This window comes from Ailuropoda melanoleuca, chromosome 2 (assembly GCF_002007445.2).
Source record: "Ailuropoda melanoleuca isolate Jingjing chromosome 2, ASM200744v2, whole genome shotgun sequence".
Lineage (NCBI taxonomy): Eukaryota > Metazoa > Chordata > Mammalia > Carnivora > Ursidae > Ailuropoda > Ailuropoda melanoleuca.
The window spans coordinates 126,643,560-126,666,010 of record NC_048219.1 but is presented as its reverse complement, the minus strand read 5'-3'; positions in this window follow the sequence as shown (position 1 = coordinate 126,666,010).

Genomic DNA, 22,451 nt, shown 5'->3' with positions numbered 1-22,451 from the left:
TATTCTCTCTCTAGCTCTCTCTCACCACTCCTCCCTCCTCTGCACCTTGTCTCTGCTATTACCATTTCTGGCATCCATCCCTCACTCTGTTAATCTTCCCACTGTGAGAAGGTCCAATTATATTGGTTTGTTATTATCCAGCAAGGTTCTGATCCCTTGGTCTAATCCACAATGATCAAAGTAGCAGGATAGGTTTCACTCTAAGCATTCAGCTGTTTTTCCCCAAAAAATTTTAGTAGAGGCAATATAGCTGGAAAAGCTTCTGAGGCTCCATAACCATTGAGTACAATTTGGTTTGGCAAACAGCTAAAAAATCTCCAAGCAAGACTTAGCTAGACGGAGAGAAAGAGAGAGAGACAGGAAGAGGAACATGATATCCTAAGTAATGACTGCTCTCACTTTTCTTCTTCAAAATAGGGAGATGACAGTGTCGTCCATGAAAAGTCTGGATTTTCTTAGCCACGTATGGAGGGAAAGCCCAGACAGGTATTTATTTGCTACTTAAGCAACCTCAGAATGAATGCCTGAAGGTGTGAAAACTTGTATCCTCGCTTCCACACTGCCTTCATGACATGACTCTTGCCAAACTCTGGAGTCTCTTCTCTCTGATTCTACATGCACAGAATGCCCGGCTATATTTAATTCTTTTCAGTTCTTTGTTCCATACACTTGCAGAAGCCACTTTCTCATTCTTTTCAACCTTTCCAAACTTTATTTACCTGGCCAACTTCTATTTGAATTCAAGATTCAACATAAACATGATTTTCTCCCTAAGCATAAATGGTCTTGGTGGCCCTCTGTGGGAGACACTATTCCTTACCCATACAAAAGCCATTCCCATTTTTCTTCTTTCAAATCAAACCCCTAGTTTGTTCAGAAATCAGGCAACAATTCCTAGTCCTTGGGAAAGGTGGCTTTAGTAGTTGGTCTAAGCACTGTCAGGGGACCAGGTTGCAGCCAATAAGACGTAAAGAGAAGTCTATTGAATGGTTTTCTCTCCTTGATTAGTATAAAAGGAGAAACTCACGTGCACACACCACATCCTGCTTCCTTCATTTAAACACCTCTTAGCTGGTACAAGTGTGCCAGATACATTTGCATTATAGTCATCTTTTTTTTTTTTTTAAAGATTTTTTATTTATTTATTAGACAGAGATAGAGACAGCCAGCGAGAGAGGGAACACAAGCAGGGGGAGTGGGAGAGGAAGAAGCAGGCTCATAGCTGAGGAGCCTGACGTGGGGCGATCCCATAACGCCGGGATCACGCCCTGAGCCGAAGGCAGACGCTTAACCGCTGTGCCACCCAGGCGCCCCTATAGTCATCTTTTGACTTTGAGGGGAAGGCCAGTAGAATTGCAGAGATGGCAGCCTTAATATCATTAAACCACTGAACCCGAATTTGTTGAAACCACTGCTAGTTGATTCTTTGGTTAGCTGCAGCTGAAAGCCTTCCTTACTGTTACCTTCTCTGCGTGCATAAATGCAATCACTGACTGTCCCAGTCATCTTCTCTGAATCAATTCTGCCTAAGAGTGAAAACATCTTTAGTCTTAAGCTGTCCTACATTATCGACAACAGGAAAGAATCCGTAATTGGGTATATTTGGATACATATTTACTATGCCGATAAAAATAAGGCAGCTACACTGGCAAAAAGATCTCATGTGATCATTGAGTGGTAGAGTTTAGTATAAACCCATATTGACCAGCAATTGTCTTTGCAGTATGCCTGCATACAGAAATACAAAAAGGAAAAATTTTAGCTGTGTAGAAATAAAAAATGATTTCTGGTCTAATGATTTTCAGAGTCTCCCAATAAGACCAAACCTCACATTGTGGGAGCCAAAATCATCCATCATCAGCTATATATGTTTCTTGGTCTATATTATTTCTGTCCCAGACACTGGAAGTCTGGACTTCTCCCAGAGAAGAGAACTGTCATCCTGTCACATGATTGCAATTGGCAAGTCTTACCAAGAAAGTTTGGCAGATTCTTAGAACAGGACTAACATATGTTTTATATATGTGTGGGTAGGTGTATATATAGCCGTCCATCTACATACATATATGTATACTTATTTATTTATAAGCCTTAGTTAAAGTTAGAAAAATTAATTTAGATGCATATGGATAAGTCACACAAATTAGCAGTTTAAAAGGAATTAGTATAACCCTAAAAGAAATCATTCTGATTTTTTTAAAGTAAAAATGCCAATGCAAATCTTAAAAGTAGAACATCATATTAATAACTTTTATCTTTAGGTTATTGCTTATTTATATCAATGATTCATTCACCCATTCAACAAGTGTTTATGAAACCAACTAAAAAGGCATGTCAGACACAAAGACAAAGTCCTTGCCCTTGTGAACCTTATAGTCTAGTAGTAGAAGTGGAAAAAGAAGGAAATAGTTCATTCATTCACTCAAAAAATCATTATTGAGGACTCTCTTATATCTGTCATAAATGCTGATAATACAGAGGCAAAAAGAGAACTGCTTTCACAAAGCTTATGTATCATTGGGGTGGAAAAACAGTAAACAAACACCACCAACATACATATATGTAAGGGAGTAATACATGCAATATAGAGACTTCAAGTAGAATGATATGATGGAGAGTAACTGTGTGACTACTTTTAAATGGGTGGACAAGGAAGACCCCTCTGGGTGTGGGAGGGAACACTCTAGCAGAGAAAAGAGACCATTGGGAGAGAAGGTAAGGTGAAGTAAGGGTCTTTTGCTGCTGTTGTTGCTATTGTCATTGTTGTTGGTGTTGTTGTTGATGGTCATGGTAGTGGTGGTGGAGTTACTGGGGTGCTTGGGTGGCTCAGTTGTCTAAGTGTCCAACTCTTGATTTTGGCTCAGGTCATGATCTCAGGGTTGTGAGATCAAGCCCTGCATTGGGCTCCATGCTAGATGTGGAGCCTGCTTAAGATTCTCTCTCTTTCCTTCTCCCTCTGCTCCTTCCCTCCATTCTTCCCCTCTCTGGGGGAAAAAAAAAAGGAGTTAATAGAGGTGGTTTATGACAGTGGGAGTAATTGAGTAAAGAGTGAGGATTCAGGAGAGGATGAAGACATAATTGATAAACCAAGCCTTTGAGAAGGTAAGGGTATCCTGAGAACAACTGGAAGGGCAAGCCAGTGATAGCAGCAGGGACACGGGCTCTACAATAAAACAAGGCAGGCTGAGAATAGGTATAGAGTCAGGTAGGCAGACAGTTTGAGTTTGGAAAGGTGAGGGAATTCTTAATGGATTACTTCCATTTTCTAAATGATTAATGAAGTGATGTTATACACTGAGAGTATGGAGAGGAAAAGGGGTTAGGAATTTTAAAAAGTAAAGACAAGATGTGAAATGATCACTTTGGAAAGTGGGAACGCAACAGTCCTATGGAAGAAATAAGATTGCTCTTGACTACTGCAATGGTTAATTTTATATGTCAGCTTGACGGGGCCATGAGGTACCCAGATATTTGGTAAACATTATTCTTTAATGGGCCTGTGAGGTTATTTCTTGATGAGATTAACATTTGACTAGGTAGACTGAGTAAAGCAGACTGCTCTGTCCAATGTGGGTGGGCCTCATCCAATCCACTGAAGGCCTGAATAGAACAAAAAAGATAAGGAAGGGAGAATTTGCTCAATCTGCCTATTTTAGAGTTGAGACATGAGTCTTCTTCCTTCTGACTCAGACTGGAACTTATATCATTGGTTTTTCTGGTTCTCAGGCCTCCAGGCATGGGCTGGAACTATACCATTCACTCTCTGGGTCTCCCACTTGCTAACCAGATGTCAGACTCCTATAATTACATGAGCCGACTCCTTATAATAAATCTATTGATCGACTGATTGATCATGTTTTATTGGTCTATTTCTCTGGCAAATCCTAATACAACTACCCATTTGAGACATAGACAGAATTTAAAGTGAGACTGGCCAGCACAGTTATTGTGTCTCCATCAGTATTCACAGGGTCTATCAGGTGTAACCAGAGTTGAAGCTCAGCCAGATGAGAGAGGGTAGCAGAGAGAAGGGAATGTAATGAAGGGTGGGGACATCCAGAAACTGAGAGTCAAAGGTATTAAATGTATCATCCATGTGTTTTTGAAGTCAGTAAGAAGGAAGTCTGGAGAATAATGGCAGAATAATAAAAAGACAATGAGCCATGTGCTGAAGTTATCAAATAAGAAGGCAACTACATTCTCTAGATGACAACAATGACGAGGACAAAACCTGATGACACAAACTTCAAAGAGCGGGTGTTTGGAAGGATGAGGGAAGAGAATAGATTTGGAAGTGTCACTGGAAAGCAAGAAGAACACCCATTCCAAGATCAGCCCTGTAGTTACAGAGGATGTAAAAGAAAACAGCCTACACTGACTCTAGGGCCTTAGGACTGATTTTAACAGGGCATATCCAGGTTTTACTTACAGTAAGATAGCAAAGACAACATTCAGAAATGAAGTTGAAGACGCAGACAAGTTGGCTGATGATGAACTGTTAGCCCAAGGTGTCAGAATGGAAGGGCTTGAGCTGACAGTGGAAGTAAAAGAGCAGGTTAGATAAGTGGACCTACACAGAGGTATGAGGATGAATGTATAGGGTAGAGATCAGCAAACTTTTTCTACAAAAGGCCCCAAAATAAAAAGTTTCTGCACATCAAAGGAAACAATCGACAAAACTAAGAGGCAACCTACTGACCGGAAGAAGATATTTGCAAATGACATATCTGATAAAGGCTTAGTATCAAAAATACATAAAGAACTGATACAACTCAACACCCCCCAAAAAAATAATCCAATTAAAAAATGGGCAGAAAATATGAACAGATATTTCTCCAAAGAAGACATACAGATGGCCAACAGACACATGAAACGATGCTCAACATCACTCATCATCAGGGAAAAGCAAATCTAACCTACAGTGAGATATCAACTCACACCTGTCAAAATGGCTAAAATCAACAGCACAAGAAACAACGGTGGTGAGGATGTGGAGGAAAAGGAACCCTCATGCACTTTTGGTAGGAATGCAAATTGGTACAGCCACTTTGGAAAACAATATGGAGATCCCTCAAAACATGAAAAATAGAACTACCACACGATCCAGTAATTGCACTACTGGGTATTTAAAAAAAAAAAAAAAAAAAAAGAAAAAGAAAGAAAGAAAGAAAAACAACAGTAATTCAAAGGGATACATGCAATGCACCTCTATGTTTATTGCAGCATTATTTATAATAGCCAAACTATGGGAGCAGCCCAAGTGTCCAGGATAGATGAATGGATAAAGAAGATGTGGTATATATATACACACAATGGACTATTATTCAGACATAAGAAAACAATGAAATGTTGCCATTTGTAACAACATGGATAGAGCTAGAAGGTATAATGCTGAGCAAAGTAAGTCATTGAGAGAGACAAATACCATATGATTTCACTCATACGTGGAATTTAAGAAACAAAACAAATGAACAAAGGAAGAGAAAAAGAGAGGCAAACCAAGAAACAGACTCTTAACTATAGAGAACAAACTGATGGTTACCAGAGGAGAGGTGTGTTGGAAGTCGGGGGGCGGGGGGAATCAGTGAACGAGGGATGGGGATTAAAGAGTACACTTACCATGATGAAATAAAATAATTTTTAAAAAGAAAACAATAAAAAAGGCCAAACAGTACATATCTTAAGTATGGCAGGCTAGATGGCCTTTATCATAACTATTCAACTTGGCCTTTTTAGTGTGAGAGCAGCAATACAGTATACGTAAAGAAATGGGCATGATTGTGTTCCAATAAAACTTTATTTACAAAAACAGGCCGTGGGATGGATTTGGCCCATGGATAATGAAAAGAGTAGGTAACAAAGTGAGGCTGGGCTTCTGATTGTGAGCTGGGTAAGAAACAGAAATGTGGGTCAAAATGGATGTTTTGTATCTTTTAAGAAGAGGAGGACAGCCAGTTTAAGGTGAAAGATACGAGGCTGCCAAGTATCTGTTTGCTCCTCGGTTCCCAGATGTGGCCTTGAGGAATGTGGGAAGACCCTGACATGGAACTACTGTGATGGGGCAAGGAGCATTAGTTTTGGTGAGTGCATCTGCTTTTGAAAGGCCCCAGTGTAATACAGGATGGTGAATGGCTCTCACCTGGAGCAGGAGGCTTGGGAGTACCACTTCACCAGTGCTGTTCACTCTGGTGACTTGACTCCAATTCAGGGGGAAAGGGCAAGACAAAGATTCGCAGAGGTGCAAACACATTGACTGTGTTTCTCAAGAAAGAAGACGCAAGTGTGGGTAAATATGGGGAGGGGCAGGGTTTTTTTAATCCACTCATATCTATATCCCAGAACTCAGTCACGAGTAGGTTTGGTGACTTTGATATCTAAAAATGATTCAATAGCTTCCAAACAATCAGTCTTTCAGCTTTTGTTAGACTTCAAATAATCTAGTTGAGGGCCTGGTATTTTGCATCAGACTCATTTGGAGTCACTGTCAGTCACTCATTTTGACAGTATTTTGAACTCAATCTATAGAAACAATTTAAAAAGACCCCTGGGTTGAGTTCACTGCAGATACTAAGTTTACTTAGTAAACTCTATACCTGGAGATGGCCTCTTGGATGCTCATTTTAATGATTCTTGAACAACAGGTTTTCACTCCCATTTTTAAAAGTTTTTTTTAAATCCCAGCCCTAATTATACCCTACAGAATTGGACCAAACATCATTGATGCTGCTGTTGTCTTGTTGATATTATTTGAACAGATTCCCCAAATATTTAAATTGTTCCTTGATAACAAACCAGGGTACTTTATAGGGAGATATTAATTCTTTAAGACCCCTAAAGTATAATTTGGTGTATTTTGCTAGTAATCTGAAAGTATCTAATACGTCTCTTGATAGTAAATGAGGTGCTGGGATACGGGTTTATTGCTTATACTTGTGAGGTTTCTGTTTTGCTGATGACAAAAGGAATGGGCCTGTCTTTGAAAAGAATGCTTCATTTGATCTTACGGAAGATAAACACAAAAAACCATTTGATTCAATTAAAATACTAAGTGTGAAAAACAATCTTTTTTCTTTATGTAAGCCATTTCTGCCTTATAGTAAATTTATATTGTAATCAAAGACATTTCATGGTGGATCAAAAAAAATTTAGTATTTATGTACCAATTATTTATTATATGCAGAGTCCTGGGGAAACAAAGTTGAACAAGGCTTGATGCCTTATATATCCCTCCTTTATTTCCATATATTTATATCCTTTATATAGGGTTATATGTAGAGATGTCTATATATGGATACATATCCTATATTGGAGACTAAGAAAAGTCAATAATTTAGAAAGAATATTTGAATTATACAACATCAATTACATAAATAATAATAGCAGTTCACGATTATGGCACCCCTACTATTACTCAACATTATAGTAATCGTTTTCATGCATTAATTCATTTACTTCTCACAACAGCCCTAGGAGATGGGTACTGGTATCACACCTTAAAGTTAAGTAAAATGTGACTAACAGCTAGTTAGTGGCAGAGTTGAGTTTCAAAACTAGATCCATTTGACTTCAAAGCCCTTGATATTAATCTCTATATCATTATGCTTCAGAAACACACATTTTAAGCTGGGTAAAATCAATAAGTAAAAGCCAGTTATTGTAGGATATGGATTTTTGCTACTCTTGACAGACAGAAAAATGTGACATTTCAACTTCTGGCAATAGGTCTTCAAGAGTTCCTCTTAAAATGCAAATCTGTACTCCTAGAAGGACAACACATCTAAAAAACAAACATTTTCAAGTTCTTAACACGTGTATCCCTGTAAAATCTTAAGCGGATGGGACAAAAGACAGGTAAGTTATGATAAGGTTAAGGAGTGATATGTATGGAATAAGGAAGGGGCAAACCAGAGCAAGGGGTAGGAAGTACCATCTCTGGGAAACAGGTAGCATGAAAGAACTGGGTATGTTTGGTCAGGGCTCCTAAATGGGACCAAGACAAAAGAACATCTAAGATAAGATGTTACAGCTACATAATTTTACACGGAGCCATTACTGCTGCCTCTCAAAAAAATTCAATGGTACACCATTGGCAAGTATGATAAAATGATTTGTATGAACTCAAAAAAATACAGTAGCTTCTTTAAGCAAGGACAGAAATATAATTTCTGTTGTCGAAGCCCTCGTAATCAAGGAAGCATTTTTTCCCTCTTTTGCACCTATTTGCTCCAACATTCTTTACATAATGTCAGCGATCTTACTCATGATCACTTGCAACATATGGTTGTGAAATAGCCTTATATCCGAACAGGGATGCTAATAGAATTGATTGCTAATTAGTTCTGTTGCTCCTTTCATTGCAGTCACATTCTTAAGTTAGTATAAGACTTGTCGATATATGACTCATTCACAAAACTTCCCTGTAATTTTAGTTAAATACTTAGTTACCATCATCGTAATGCTAATAATTATAAGGATGATGATGATGATAACAATAATAAACTGAAGTGGTTTTAGGGGTAGAAATGTGAGTCTAAAAATGATATCTTCATGATCTGCGTTTATCCTACATCAATAATTTTGCATCAAATTTGCTCAATTTACAAATCAAAAATAGATTTTTCTGTCAGCAAAGATCAGTCCTGTATCTGAAAATCAAGCACAGCTTGTACATCATCATTAACCATAAAGGCTCTGAAATCAGAACTTAGCTGCCAATTTTGTTGATGATGCATACGACGAAATCGAGTACAGCTGGCTCTTCTGTCCTATGCTAGCTCTGCAGTACTGACATTAGTGAAAAATCTGTTTGTTTTTTGCTTTGGGAAATTAAATAGCTATGACTAAAACGAAGCAGAGGGAACAGATATATCTGGGTAATAAACAGGTGCCATTTTTATTTTTAAGTTTTTTTTCTTACAGATTCATTTCAATTATTGCAACACTACATTAATTTGACCAATTGCCATGACCTCAAAGAAAATATTCTGAAACTTCTTCTAAAAGACCACCAAGAGGAGCCCATTTTCTTGATAAATGGGGACCAAATAACACAACTCATTTATAATTTAAAATCCATCCTAAGTAAATACAATTTTCTCAATGATTATTCCTTCTAATAGAGTGCTATAGGCAAGTTGCAACTTAAAATAAATAGATTTATTTACTGACATATCCATTGCTTTTTCAGAATGGACACTTAATGTGATTTAGGCCCAAACTTTAATGCCTTAGTTCTGGAAAAATAAACCAATTTCTATGATCTTGAAATGAGGAAATGTGAGCATTTTCAACACGGTAGCATTAGGTTAATGGCATAAAATTAAATTTTTTTAGAGGGGAGTGTAGGGGCAGAGGGAGAATCCCAAGAAGGCTCCATACCCGCACGGAGCCCCAGGCAAGCTCGATCCCATGACACTGAGATCATGACCTGCACCAAAACCAAGAGTCAGATGTTCAACTGACTAAGCCAGCCAGGCACCCCTGGCATAAAACTAAATTTTAAATCCCTACATCATTTGGAAGTTTGGAGAATCAAGGAGAACCTTATCCTCTTTTCCAGACAAGCATTAAATATGCTGGGCTAGTTCAAGGTTAAAGTAAGAACTGAACACACACACATTAACAGTTACTACTTTAGGAAATCCTGTGAAAGCAACATAAGAGGCATTTTTCTAAAGACACAAAAAGATGGGGAGGAAGAGATGAGGTAACAGCGACATACTTTTGAACATTAGAAAAATAGGTGGATGAAATCTGACTGATTTAGCAGACCTCACAGAGTGGAAACTAAGCTGTAAAGGGGAAAGCTGAGAATTCCTATTAACACAACAGAATCTTCAGAAAGTTTAAGAAATGGTAGCACTAGGTAATTGTGGAACTGAAAGTGAAAGAAGCAAGGTCAGTGCTGAAGGACTGGGTAAAAGCTGATGGAGAAGCAATTATCTCTCTCGACTTCCATACCAGTGGGAGACTGACTCTCCCAACCTTGGATAAGTCCATGGTTCTATTTTGGATTGAGAGAGGCCAGGCACAGTTGAAGACCTGAATATTCTATTGAAAACATCCCCTCAAATCCTTTCCACAGTCAGTTCCCAGGACAATGGCAACCAGATCTCAACCCCCCAGGAAAGAGATAGATGGACTTCTCTCTGCGAACCTGTCCATCCCAACTAGAAAGACCTAAAAATACTGCTAACAAGGATGTCCAACACACAGCCTTCCCAGATCACCTTGCCGTAAAGCTCAAGGTCAGTAAGCCTCATATACATATATGCATTAAGAGCTCCCTTTTGGCTTTTAGACTTTCATTCTTAATCAAGAGGAGAAAATCAAAGATTACAAGACATCTGGAAAAAAAACAAAAAGAAACTCTAACATGGAAAAGATACCAAAATAAACAAGCAAACAAATGCAACTTGGAAAGAAATGAATACCATGCAGGGAGGTATAAATTTATATATTTATATATACATACACATATACACATACTAACATTCATATCTTCAGAGAATTAAGATTTCATAGCCTTAAAAAAAACCCAAAATATAATACAAGTGGAACATTCAGAAAACTCCTGAAAATTATATAATAATATAAATAAAAATACAATACACCAATGTTTATAGCAGCATTATTTATAATAGCCAAAATATGGAAACACCTTAAGCATTCACTGAATGGATAAACAATGTGGTATACACATAGAATGGAAAATTATTCAGCCTTTAAAAGGAACAAAATTCTGATCTACACTGTAAAAAGGATGAAAACTGAAGACATTATACTAAGTGAAATAAGCCAGACACGAATGGACAAATATTGTATGATTCTACTTAAATGAGTTACTTATAGTTATCAGAGTCATAAAAACAGAAAATAGAATGGTGGTTGCCAGGAGGCTTGGGGAAGGGAGGAATGGAGAGTTATTATTTATTGGGTATAGAATTAGTTTTGGAAGATGAAGAAGTTGTGGAGATGGATGGCGGTGATGGTTGCACGGCAATGGGAATGTAAGTAAAGCCACCGAATTACACACTAAAAATTGGTTAAAATGGTAAATTTTATGTCATATATATATTGACACCATAAAAATAAACAAAAAATTTATAGTACATAAGGATGTCAGTTAGAGAGCACCTAGCTGGCTCAGTCGGTGGAGCATCCGACTCTTGATCTTGGGATCATGAGTTCGAGCCCCACACTGGGTAAAAAAAAATGTCAGTTGGAAAATAAAGTTGAGAAATTTTCTCAAAAAATATAGCAAATTCAAATATATATATACTTGTATATACATACACACACACATATAATGTACTTGAAAAGGAACAAAGGACAGAAAAGAGCATTCAAGAGGAAATCATTAGTGAAATAATAATAATTAGTGAAATAATCAGGAAAATTCTCCACAACTGTAAGACAAATTTCCAGATTGAAAGGCGTATCCAGTCAATGCTCAATATAATAGATGAAAATAAAATCACATCAAAGCATATCATTAGAAAATTTTAAAATATTGGAGACAAAGATCACAAAAGTTTCCGAAGAGGAAAAAATTGGGTCAGAAATCACAATGGCAGGGGCGCCTGGGTGGCACAGCGGTTAAGCGTCTGCCTTGAGCCATGATCCCAGCGTTCTGGGATCGAGCCCCACATCAGGCTCCTCCACTATGAGCCTGCTTCTTCCTCTCCCACTCCCCCTGCTTGTGTTCCGTCTCTCACTGGCTGTCTCTATCTCTGTCGAATAAATAAATAAATCTTTAAAAAAAAAAAAGAAATCACAATGGCATTGTATTTTTTTTAAGATTTTATATTTTTAATTTGTCAGAGAGATAGTGAGAGAGAGAGAGAGAGAGTACAAGCAGGGGGAGCAGTAGGCAGAGGGAGAAGCAGGCTCCCTGTTGAGCAATCCCAGGACCCCGGGATCATGACTTGAGCTGAAGGCAGATGCTTAACCCAATTGAGCCTCCCAGGCACCCAGCAATGTATTTCTTAGCAGTAAGACTGGAGCAATGCCTACAGACTTCTGGGAGTATTTCCCACCTAAAACTCTATTATCAACCACTGGGAGTTAAGTATAAGGAGATTTTTTTTAAAATGAAAGATCTAAAAAAATTTACTTCCTAGACACTCTTAGTCTCCAGCTATTGGAAGATATACTGTGAGGGAGAGAGAAAGTGTGCTTCTGTGTGTGTGTGTGTGTGTGTGTGTGTGTGTGTGTGTGTGTGTGAGAGAGAGAGAGAGAGAGAGAAAGAGAGAGAGAGAGAGAAGAGAGTGAGGAAGAACACTAAGAAAAAGAGGATGACATGGGCTGGAGGAAATAGGGGATCCAACCTAAGAGATAGAAGAAGAGAAGCCCTTGACAAGGAGGATAGGATTACAGACTGACTGCTCTTTACCAGGCATACAGAGCAAACTCGAGACTGGATCTCATCAGACGGATTTTGGCTGAGGACAGTGCAGGGCTCTTTATAGCCTCCTTTCCCTCTACACAGAACAGATGTGCACAGAGAAAATTAGTGGAATTATCACTTTAAATGATGATGGTGTATGAGGCAATAAAAGAGTATGTTCCTAACTTAAATGGTTACACTGAATCCTTTCAGCCATTTTTGCAAGAGTCTTCTGTTCCTTGTAGACTACAGTACGTAATAAAATACAAATCTGACTAAACAAATTAAATTCTCCTATAGACACATTCTTGCCCATAGGGGTATGTATGTGTCTGTGCTTGTGTGTGTATAAAATCTTGGAAAGGATATACAAGAAACTGGAGACATACTTGCTTCTGGGGAAAGGAAGTGTGTGGTTAGGCAAAGACGGTATGAGACTTATTTTTCAAAATGTATTCATTTGTTCCTTTTGATTTTTTTATCACAATAGAAATATGAATAAATTACATTCCTTAAAAAATCGTAACACATAGTTTTAACCAAGAAATTCAACTTCTAGGAGTTCATGCTAAAGAAGTACCTGTCCATAGGAAAAATGATATAGGTATAGGGATATCTTATAGGGATATCTAGCAAAAGATTGGAAACCACTTAAATATCCATTCACATGGCACTGGTAAAATAATATATGTATATTCCTACAATGGAATAGTATGCAACCAGAAAAAATTATTTAAAAGCCTTATATGTATTCCATCTCCCAAGTAAGTTGTTAAGGGAAAATAAACAAGATATATACTTAAACACATATGTGTGTTCACATTTGCTTCTATATACGTAGACTATCTCTGGGAGAAAATACAAACATTTTATAATATCAGTTTAGCGTGAAAAAACTGGATGGCAGGGGAATAGGGATATGACAGAAATTACTCTCTGTACACAATTTTGTACCTTTTGAATTTTGATCCATGTGAATACGTTACCTTTGAAAACTAAATTGAACTACAATTTTGAAAATGTGGGGCATTTTTAAATAGCCTGGATTATTTTCATCTCGATTCTTTCTTTTTTCTCTATCGCAAAGCCAGTATGAGATCTTTCATAATAACACTCTGGTTGTAGTTCTGAAAATGCTTAAGAAATAAAATCTGTTACTCCTGCTGGGATCAGAACAGTTGTCAGCATATGTGGGCAGCAGTGGGTGAAGAGCTTTTGAATTTAAGGCATATAAACTAAATACCAAAGTTGAATGTATTATAACATCATTGTTGATACAGGAGAAATTTTATATTAATGACATGTATAAGGACGTCAATGGTGTACTTCCCTGCAATCCAGATGAGGACAAGACTGTATATCAGCTTTACGCTATCCATTCAATCACGACAGACAAGGCATATGAAAAGAGAGGGATAATTGGAACTCCAGACTGGATTTCAAAGCTGTGTCTGGGCCCCTTTTCAATGGCATGACTTACTGGGATGCATAAAGGGGCATATTTCCTGGCTCTTCCTCTCTCTCCCATGTGTTTACAAAATCATTATGCACATTAAAAAATTCAGGCATGAACTTAACTTCACAGAAGACTTTTTAAAATGCTATAAATAACTAATTTTCAGGAAATTAAGTGCGTCATGTGTGCTATTAAGCCCCTGATGTAACAGGATAAAGATGAGGTGCAGAGGGGAAGAGCCATGCCCAAGAATTAATCCATTTGTATCCAAAATCTGTGTTCACTGACCCCACCACTGTCTCTACCTTATTACCATCTCTCTCCACCCAGATTCCTCTATGACCAGAAATATTTGATGGAATTATAAAATTGTTAAAGAAGCGTATCTCACAAGCCTTTTGATCATTATGTGAACATTTACTTTCCTAAACAAAATAGATTTTCAAGGATATCACTGCTTCTACTGCGGTGCCATCTGTCTCGATACTGAAAATCTGCGTAATCTTTAAATGGGTAGATCTTTAAATGGAATCCATGGAGCATGACAAATGACTTTAATGGCCCTTCTTAACCAAACAAGTAATCTGTTAGCTTTGAATACCTAAGTCGCCAAAGGAAAGGTGCAACTTTTCAAAAGAAATCCTGAGGACAATAAACAGGCAGAAAGAAGGAAAGAAGGATTTTTTATGGGAGGTCCTGGCAGAGCACAGGGCATGGGCCAGCATTCTTTAGAAAGACGGCCATGGTGAGGTTCTGGAGGAGAACCAGACCAGAGCAAGGAAGCCACTGGTGACAGAAGCCAACGTAGGTGGCTGTCGCCCAAATCCTGGTAAAAAATGATGAAAGCTGAAGCAAGAGGGAAGAAATAGCCAGATTTGAGGGGAGCAGGAGAAGCTTGGCAATGCAGTATTTCCAGGGAGAATGGACAGGAAGTTCTGATTCCTCCATGCTCCTTCTCCGATCACTACTTATTTTCCCTGCTGCTGCCAAAAGTTGGAACCACAATGCCATGGCCTTGGGGAGGTGCGATGTACAGAAGGTTACGCTTGCTGATGCTGTTCCTTTCCTTGATTGTCCCACATACCACCACCCCAGCCTGTACAGGTGTTAAGAACAACTAAAGGTTAGAAACAAACGAAGAGAATTACAACATAAAGATTAAAAACTTCACAAAATAAAACTTCCAATAGTTCAAAGGATAAGAGCAACAAAGAACTTAATGTAAAATATTTACATAGAGATCCCTAAGAACATACCCGGATTCCTAGCCTCACTCCTTGTCTCAAGGTCCACCGTTGTTTACTTTCATCTTAGCACCTTCCTTCATTGCTCTACAGTTCTGTATCTTCACTGCCATATACCTTATTCATGGTAGTTTAATCTCATGGAGGGTTCATCCCCTTTTCCCAACCCGTGCAACCCACAGGATACTATTTGCAGCAATACTTTTCTCAAAGCCTGAGTCAAGCAACACAGGTCTCTAATAGCATAGTCCCTGGAGTGTTTGCATTTCAATTTTTGCCTATTTGTAGCAATGAAGATTTGCCACCTCATTCTTCTTGATCTATTGGATTCTACACAAACATATCCCCCAAGGGCAAATAATAATTATCAAAGACAATTCACATTAAAAAAAAAAAGAAACACTTCCTCAAATATAATCTATACTGAGTCTACCCTAAATGGAGATAACTGGCTACATTTTTATGCAGAGTTATGTCGATTTCCACTTTGTTCATCCTCCTGCTTCTAACCATGCCCAGATTCCTATAGGTCTATAAGAAACAGGATGCATTACTGTAACCTTTTCAAGTGACAGCAACTCCCTTCCTACACAAAGATGTGGAAATCATGGAATTATTAAAGAGTATGGATATGAATGTGTGTGTGCATGTGTGTATGTGTGTATTTGTATAAAGTGGGTGGATGCAGGGTCTTTTTCCAACTATAATTAGCTTGGCTCTGTTAAGTATCTGATTTCATATGCTATTTGAACTGATGTTTTGGTTCTTGGCTATAATAAAATATTATCTAATCACAAATACTGTGTAGGTCTGAGGAGCAAACAGACATGCATAGGAAGTAAAACACTTAGAATAGAAAAATCTTAAATTTAAAAGAGAGAAGAAAGGTTGCCAAATTTAAAGAACAAGAATTCTTAAACTTTGCAAGGGCACCTGGGTGGCACAGCGGTTAAGCGTCTGCCTTCAGCTCAGGGTGTGATTCCGGCGTTATGGGATCAAGCCCCACATCAGGCTCCTCCACTATGAGCCTGCTTCTTCCTCTCCCACTCCCCCTGCTTGTGTTCCCTCTCTTGCTGGCTGTTTCTATCTCTGTTGAATAAATAAATAAAATCTTAAAAAAAAAAAAAGGAATTCTTAAACTTTGCAATATATTGCTATATTTATGCAAAAATAAGGATGCTATCATATGATGAGTTCTAACGAAATTTAACATTCCACTCTCTTAGAATTTATAACTTTGCAATTCCTATTATTGTGACAAATATTTTGATCACAAGGATTAAGTGAACTCTAAGGTCCCAGCTATAAAAATGAATGACTCTTTCTGTTTCTACATTCACTCATTTCATGTACTCAATTATTCCCACTATTCACAAAGAATTGTTGATAGCTCATGGTCAGGTCCCTAAAAATTCCAAGAAGAATTGGAGAGAATGCTTGCCTTCATGGAGCTCAGTCCAGTAGGGGAGAGAAAGAAATAAGCAACTGCATATAGGTCACAATAGAAGGATGTACAGTGTGAAACAGTAAGTGATCAATTTCAGAGTGTGGGGGTGGAAGGTGTGAGGAGCAGAGCAGTGTTGGTATCAGGTAAAATTTCACGAGGCTAGGGCATACAAGCTGAGTCTTGAAGGGTAGATAGTATGAGAAATCCCTTCCAGCCTGAGGACAGAACTTGTGCAAAGTTACTAATATGGGAAGTAGCATGGGCAATCTGGGGAACTATTTTTAATCCGCTAGGACTAGATGTTAGAGGCAGGGTGTAGCAATAAAGAGGTAGGAGATATACAGGGACCACAGGCTGCTATGTTTCATGTCTCCTGCTTTGACCATTGAATTCTATGTTGTACTGATTGAAAGGTTTAATATCTATGGGGCAAGAAGAGTTTCATCCTTCCTGGAAATTTAACCAACAATGGGCATTCCCGCTTGATTTTGACGTGCCACTTCCTATGTGATAATACTAAGTTCCCCCTTGCCCTGCCCAGCAGCAGGAGCAGAATAAATTGGTATCATAAGGTAGGCATCCACTATTAGTCATCAGGTGAGTTCTGTACTTAGTATGTCCCAGCGCTAAGCCCTTGAAAAGGTATTAGGGACAAGTGTATCAGTTAGGACTCTCTCCAATGCAACTGACAGAAAACTCAATCCCAACTGGCTTTAATTAAAAGAGAACTGATTTACTCACATAACCTGAGAATGTGATGATAGGTTTAGCTCCAAGAATAGCTTGATCCAGGCTCAAATGTCTTTAGGCCCCAATTTCTCCTTCTCCATCTCTTGGATCCACTTTGTGTTGGCTCTGTCCTCCAGCACACTCTTGCTGTGTGGTGGCAGTTGACATCTCTCCATGTTGAAGTGCAGAGGACAAAGAGAGAGAGAGAGATGCTTCCTGGTGGCTCCCACCCAAGTCCTGACCACTCACTGTGGCTACCCGGGTGCTAACGGTCAATGGAAAGAAGAACTAGAGTAATTCCTGGCACGGACGAGTGAGGTCCAGGTGGTGTCTGTGCAATGATTCATCTCCCATGGTACACCTGGATGCTAGAAGCATGACCTCATAGACTCTTCTGCCAACTCCTGGCTCTCTTCTTGGGCAACTCCTGCAGTATCAGCTCCCAGCTCTGTGTTTCTCCTCAGGAAATGCTGATCAATCTCTGTTTCTCTCTCCACTTGTATGTGCCCAGGAAAATCTTTCTTTCAGTTTCAAGGAAATCCTTTTCCTTTTGAAGCCTTTTCAAGATCCTTAGGTGGTGTCCCGGAATTTCTTCCCCTTGAAATTTCAGGATTTTATAAAACAAAGCCAAAAATACTTATAGATCACTTTTGTTTGCCCTTCCTTTTGCCTCTTCCTGGCTATGAACAATGAACACCCAGAAGGAGACCTGCTTAAGGGGGTGGGGAGGGAGGAGAGAAACAGGAGCAGAAAATACAGGGAGGGAAAAAAAAAAAAAAACCATAGAGAGATAATTTAGATCTTGAAACGTTATCTGAAGGATCCACATACATGATATTTCAAATCAATAATACAGGAAGTTTTTTTCTTTCTCTTTTTCTTCTTTCTCTCTCTCTCTCATTTTTTCTCTGTCTCTAAGATACAAGAGCACAGAGAAACCACTGACAAATAGGCTGGTGAATGAGTGGGCCTTATAGAAGATGTGTGATATAAATTAAACCTTGACAGGTATTATATGCTATCCTTCTTTTTATTTTATTTTTTTAAAGATTTTATTTATTTGACAGAGATAGAGACAGCCAGCGAGAGAGGGAACACAAGCAGGGGGAAGTGGGAGAGGAAGAAGCAGGCTCATAGTGGAGGAGCCTGATGTGGGGCTCGATCCCAGAACGCCGGGATCATGCCCTGAGCCGAAGGCAGAGGCTTAACTGCTGTGCCACCCAGGCGCCCCTACCCTCCTTTTTAGCATAGAATTTATGTATCAGGCTCAGCTAAGTATTAGCCCTGTTCTGGCTAATGAACAGTAAAAATTTGAAAAACAAAATTTTAAGAAATTAAAATTTTTTTCTGAGGACTGAACCCTTTATTAGCACTTCTAAATAGCACAATAAAAAAATAATTCCTAGGGGCACCTGGGTGGCTCAGTTGGTTACTGCCTTGGGCTCAGGTCATGATCCTAGGCTCCTGGGATCCAGCCCTGCATCAGACTCCCTGCTCAGTGGGGAGTCTGCTTCTCCTACTCCCTCTGTCCCTCCCCACCCCCATGCATGCTCTCTTTTGCACTCTCCCTCTCAAATAAAAAAAAAAATTATAATTTCTATGGGATGTCTGGGTGGCTCATTTGTTATGCATCTGCCTTCGGCTTGGTTCATGATCCCAAGGTCGTGGGATTGAGTCCCACATAGGGCTCCTTGCTCAGCAGGGAGCCTGGTTCTCCCTCTGCCTGCCCTCCCCCTACTTGTGTTCTCCCTCTCTCTCTCTCTCTCTCTCTCTCTCTGACAAATAAATAAGTAAAATATTTTTTAAAAGATTAAAAAAATAAATAAAATAAAAAAATAATAATTTCTAACAAAAGAAAATCAAGGAATAATAGATTTTCCATGTATATCAGCCAATAGTGCCTTTCAGTAGGATGTATGGAGTCAGGCTCCAACCTGGAAAACTGAAACTACTCTAAGTATTCAACACAGGGGGAATTTAGTTCAAGGAATTTGTAAAACAGGTGACAGAAGGGCTGAGAAACAAAAGGAGGGCAGTGATTTTTTAACAGGATGAAGCTACTACAATCCAAACACTGGGGGAATAAAAGGAAAAGGCAATGTCACTGGAGCCCAGGGTCAGAGGTCCTGAGGCATTTGGCAGGAATTAGAGCTTGAGGGGCAGGTGGGACATCCTCCTGCTCTGGCTTTCCATTGGTCACACACAGCTGGCAGGCAGCTCCTAAGAAAGGGAGGGAAATCACAGCTGGCTGGGTCAGCCCCCCTGTGCTGATCAGAAATGGGAAAAAACCAGGAATGGATCAAAGGGTAATAAGGCCTAGGACCCTGAATCCAAACAAGGAATTTGTTAAAACTCACTGTTCACAAATCCTGGTTTGATGTTATAATTTATACTGGAAGAAAAAAGTTGTCTGCAATGGATCTCGATCAGTGAGTTACCAAAGTGTGTACACTTTGGGGTGAACCATTAAAATCAGGACAACTCTGGGTACCTGGGTGGCTCAGCTGGTTAAGGGTCAGACTCTTGATTTCATCCCAGGTCAAAATCTCAGGGTTGTGAGATAGAGCCCTGCGTCAGGCTCAACGCTCAGGGTGGAGCCTGCTTAAGATTCTCTCTCTCCCTCTCTCTCTCTGTCCCTTCCCTCCTCCTCCCTCTAAAAAATAAAAAATAAATTCAGGACAGCCTTATCAGAAGGGCTGTATGTATGTACATATTTTATGTATGTATGTACGTATTTTGAACTAGGTTGGGATTTCTGTTAATTTTGATCAAATTTTAAAAAAAATTTTTTTTAAAGAACACTGCCTGCCTTGATTTCTTGGAGTTTTAAATGCAGAAAACTCCTAGGTCTATAACCTTGGTTGTTCCTTTCCTTTCATTTGGAATGCTGAGAATCCCTCATCACTTTTCTTGCTAACCTTCTATTTATCCATTTGAAAGTTGCTGAGATTTGCTTATACTATAACTTCAATGATATTTTCTGAAATGAATTCTATCCCCAAAACTATACTGCATAGGATATGGCAAATATTTGTGCTCATTCCTTTGAAGCCTCAACCTGGCTGGCACCGCTCTCTAAATAGAGAGCAGGATTAACTGAGTAATAAGGCAAGAGTGCACAGTAGTTTCTTTAATAAATTCTTCAATACTGTTACTGTGAGGAGTCTTTTAAAGGGATTTAACCTCAGGTAGACAGAAACGTCAGAAATATTGAGAAACGTCCATATTCTAAAACATCCGCTATGTTTAAAAAATTGTAACAAGCTCTGTGCTATCAAGGAGATCCAATGAAAGATTTTCCATATTTTCAGTCTCCTATTTCACAAATTTCAACGTTGTTGTTTTTAGTTTTTTTGTTTTTGTTTTTCCTTTTGTTTTAAGGAAAGTGGACGTTTCACTGTATTTCTCCTGGTTTCCAGAGCTAAGCGCCTGAGCCTCTCTGCTTCATGAAATTTGGACATGTTTCAGTTTTAGCTTAATTCTCCTCCTGTTAAATTTTTAAGGGTAAGGATAACGGAGAATGGAACTTATCACATTAAAAAATTATAAGAAGGAAGCAAAAGAGTTTTAATTTAAAACTATGTGAGAAGCTGGAAGTTTCAGGGAAGTAGTAGTGAAAGGAAAATACCTCTTTGTAAGCTGTAGAAGAACTTTAAGACGAAATTAGAGATATGAAACATTTTACGGGAAAGAGACAGATGTGCTTTTGGAACCGGGAAAATACTGGTTAACTTTTAGTTGTGATCACACTTTGGTGGTGTCTACGGGAAGCAAATGTTTTGGCTCTAAACTTGTTTCTGCCTTTTTTATGTTTCCTGCCTTCACCAACATGGAGACAGAAGATTAAGGCAGATTCTGACAATGATGAGGGTCGATCAGAAGAAGACTTTGCCTGTCTCATAAATACCACCCACTGATAAACAATTTCATACCTTGCAACGAAAAGCCTCCTCCTAAAAACTATATAAGCTAGATTTGGGGGCAAAATTGGAGAAAAGTAATCCTAGTACATTTTGCTACTCAATTCATTCACTCCTGTGAGAGAACATGGTGTTGGAAAGGCCCTAAGACATCATCAGACTAATTATGTCTTATGTCATATAAATGAAGCATATAGTGAAAACTATTTTTTCCTCTTAAGATAATTTTAATGATATAGTTGAATTCATTCTTTTTCTGAAGTGGCCCTAATATATTTTCTTTTTGAAAAATGCACAAAGTAAAAAATTGTCAGAAGACCAAATTATTATATATTTGGTTATCCTTTTCCCATGAGACACAGGTACCCATATTTATAACTCTATGTACCTGAACACAATTCTGTCTGTTAGCATCCTAGAATGTTAGCGTTGAAAGGGTCTTAGAAGCCATGCTTTCTCCATTTGGAAGATAAGGAAACTGAGGCAGAGGGCAAGGGTGTAATTTCTGCAAGGTGGCACAAACAGGACCTAATTAAAACCCAGATTTCCTAGTCTTCCAACTCCCAGCAGAGTGAACCCTTCACTACCTCATTTTATCTTGTTTGAGAATCAACGACCATTTCCTCATCCTTTTAACGCTCTATCAATCCCAGGTCACTTAAAAACTTTGTTTCTGTCTGTAAATTATATATGAGCATCCCAGAAAATTTGGAGGTCACGTATCTGAGACATTTTGCTCAGGAGGAGAAATTATCTTACTAGTCCATGAATTGATGGTTACAAGAAAACAGACTACCTCCAGTTGTGTATGAACACCTTAAATGGGTAAGAGGAGTGTTGGGGTATGGGAAAGACCGGCCTAAGTATGAAGGCTTGAACAGGAAGTCCCCACAAAAAAATTTACCTATCAAGAAAGCCCCTTTTAAGTGTAAGCCTTGATGAAACTCCAGAACGTTGAACGTTGGGAGAGTTTTGGAAAATTCAAATGTGCTCCCTTCAAGGCCTGTGCTACATTCCAGGCCAAAAAGGTACGCAAAATGCTCTGGGACTGAGAGCAAGAGTCCTGAAAGCCAGGCCCAGGCTGTTCCTTACTGGGCACCCTTTAGACAACTTCCCAAATTCAAACAGGAATATGGCCCCGGCTCCACAAAAACCTAAATAAATAATCCTGGTGGAGTCTGAAGAAAGGAAGGATATGAGCCATATATAGAGAGGGACGTAGGCGGAACTCTAGGAGATGCGAACACAGGCATGTACTTTAAATATG